The following is a 2,436-nucleotide window of genomic DNA, read 5'->3' on the forward strand; positions in this document are numbered from 1 at the left end:
GACAAAAAATAAAATGCTGAGAACTGTGGATGGGGAAAGACAGAGTCTGAGTCTTTGATGAGATAACTGAGCCACACCAATCCTAAATTGCCTATCACATCAAACTTGCTTTTATGTAAGATAATTAAAATGGTTCCATTGTTTAGGCCACTGAATGATTGAATGGTGGCCCCAAAAAGATGTCTATGTCCTAACCCCCAGAACCTATGAATATGACCTTATTTAATGACATAATTAAATTAAGTGTCTTGAGCTAAGATCATCTTGGATTATCTGAGTGAGCCCTTAATCCAGTGACGAGTGTCCTCATAAAAGACACACAGAGGAGAGATGCACAGAGAAGAGGAGAAAATGGAAGTGCTGGAGAAGGCAATGTGAACACAGAGGCAGAGATTGGAATTATTCAGTGACAATCCAAGGAACACCTGGAGCCACCAGAAGCTGGAAGAGGTAAAGGGTTCTCTTCTAGAGCCTCCAGAGGGAGAATGACTCTGCTGACACATTGATTTTGGGCTTTTGACCTTCAGAACTGTGAGAAAATTAGTTTCTGTTGTTTTAAGCCATCCAGTTTGTGATAATTTGTTATGGCTGCCTCAGGAAATAATATAAAACTGTAAGTCAATTCTCTGTTTGTTGCAGCCAAGGAGATCTTAATTAATATAACGATTATTTTTAAGTTCAAAGTAAACGTATGAAAAAAAAGTATTGGTAATAATTCAGGAAGAGATCCTGGAGTCCCTGAAAATTCTTTCCATAGGATTTCAAACCAAGGTTGATACTAATCTTGTCAAATCTGGGAATTAAACATATCTCTGACTCCACTTCAACTTCACCCTACATCACTCTGCTTCAGGGACTAATGGCTGGTAGCAGAGATGAAAGTTATACCCTCCTAAGAGGATTTTTTTTTTTTTTAGAAACCTTATTTTCCATTAACCTTATCCATTTTGTTTGCCTTTGTGAAAGAGCAAGACCGCTCAGTGGTTGTTCCTACCCATTCAGGGGTCTGAGTGGTAGGAGCTGCAGACCAGTCTTCAGTGGCAGGCTGAACACTTCAGTCTTCAGTACAGAACTGCTGAATAGGCACGGAGGGCACCTGCCTACTTCCAGACCAGTCTGTGACTTCAGGTTGAATAGTAGTGAACTCAGGAGCTGGAACAGTCCATTCACCCAGAAATTCTTCCTTGGTCACAGCCTTTTTCAGTTGGCCTGCACCACCACATGTCTTCAAAATCTCTGTAGAAGTAGAGATCAGGCATGACCTCCCATGGGCATTCACAGGAAATGGCGTCAGGCATGCACTGAACTTCCCGGGCCAGCATCCACCACACCAGACCCACTGAGTGAGTTCCCTTGTTGTTGCAATGGATGGCATGGCAATGTCCACACAGTGCAGAGGAGAGTCTGCATGGACCCTCCCTGGGTAGTGTGGAAAAGATCCTTTTTTTGAGGGGGGTGGCGTGCAAGTGAGCAAGGGGTGGGGGGGGGGGTGGGGGGAGAAGCGGGGCTCACACAAAGCAGGGCTCAAGCTTACCCAAAGTGGGATTCATGCTCACCCGATGTGGGGCTCAAGCTCACCTGAAGTGGGACTTGTGCTCACCTGAAGCAGGGCTTGAGCTCACCCAGTGTGGGACTCGAACTCATGAACCGTGAGATCATGACCTGAGCCAAAGTCAGATGCTTAACGACTGAGCCACCCAGGCACCCTCGTGGAAAAGATCCTTAAGACCATTTTTGATGAAGTTAGATTCATCCCTGGTCTAGCTCAATATGGGCATTTTTTTGTTCCTGTTTTTAAATATAAGCAAAAGAGATTGGGATTTGAGGTAGCTTCAAAAGTATGTACAATTTGGAACAGAAAGACAACATGTAAACATTTAAAAGTCAGGAAAAGAATAAAAAGAAAATCAAGACCAGGATACATTGGAATGAAATATGCAAACTATCATGTCCTACATAATTAGAGTTAAGTCTCAAAATTAAAATTATTAGGGATCAAAGCAAAAAGAGTTAACCATTATGTGATCCATGTTGTCCTTAAGGAAAAACATATTAGTTTCAAGAAAATGAAAGCTTTGCTTTTCTTGGCAGTTTTTCTTTAAGAACTTACCATGTAGGTTTCAATATAAATATCACTTCCTCCAAGAAGAGTTTCCTAATGACATCCTCCCTCCAAATTAGGTACCAGTACTATGTGCTTACCATTGTATCACTCACAAGATCCTTACAAGACTACTAAGTTCTTTGAGCAGAACGACTGATTAGCTTACCCCATTGCAATATTCAGGGGTTTTTTGGAGGGGTGGTAAGTGGGTTAATAAGACTTCATGGTGGTGGGGCGGGGAGGGAGGGCGGGTGTAGTTCCCATTCTAACAATGCATTGAGTTATGATCCAAGCTGTGAGTGGGACCAGAGTTTTCCTTAGAAAATAGCTTG

The 2,436-nt window shown here is 42.5% G+C and overlaps 1 pseudogene; it reads right to left on the reverse strand.

Moving 5' to 3' along the window:
* Positions 1-664: 664 nt before the first annotated feature.
* On the reverse strand, positions 665-1,550 carry LOC113592430 (40S ribosomal protein SA-like; annotated as a pseudogene).
* Between the last annotated feature and the right edge of the window lie 886 nt (positions 1,551-2,436).

This window comes from Acinonyx jubatus, chromosome C1 (assembly GCF_027475565.1).
Source record: "Acinonyx jubatus isolate Ajub_Pintada_27869175 chromosome C1, VMU_Ajub_asm_v1.0, whole genome shotgun sequence".
Lineage (NCBI taxonomy): Eukaryota > Metazoa > Chordata > Mammalia > Carnivora > Felidae > Acinonyx > Acinonyx jubatus.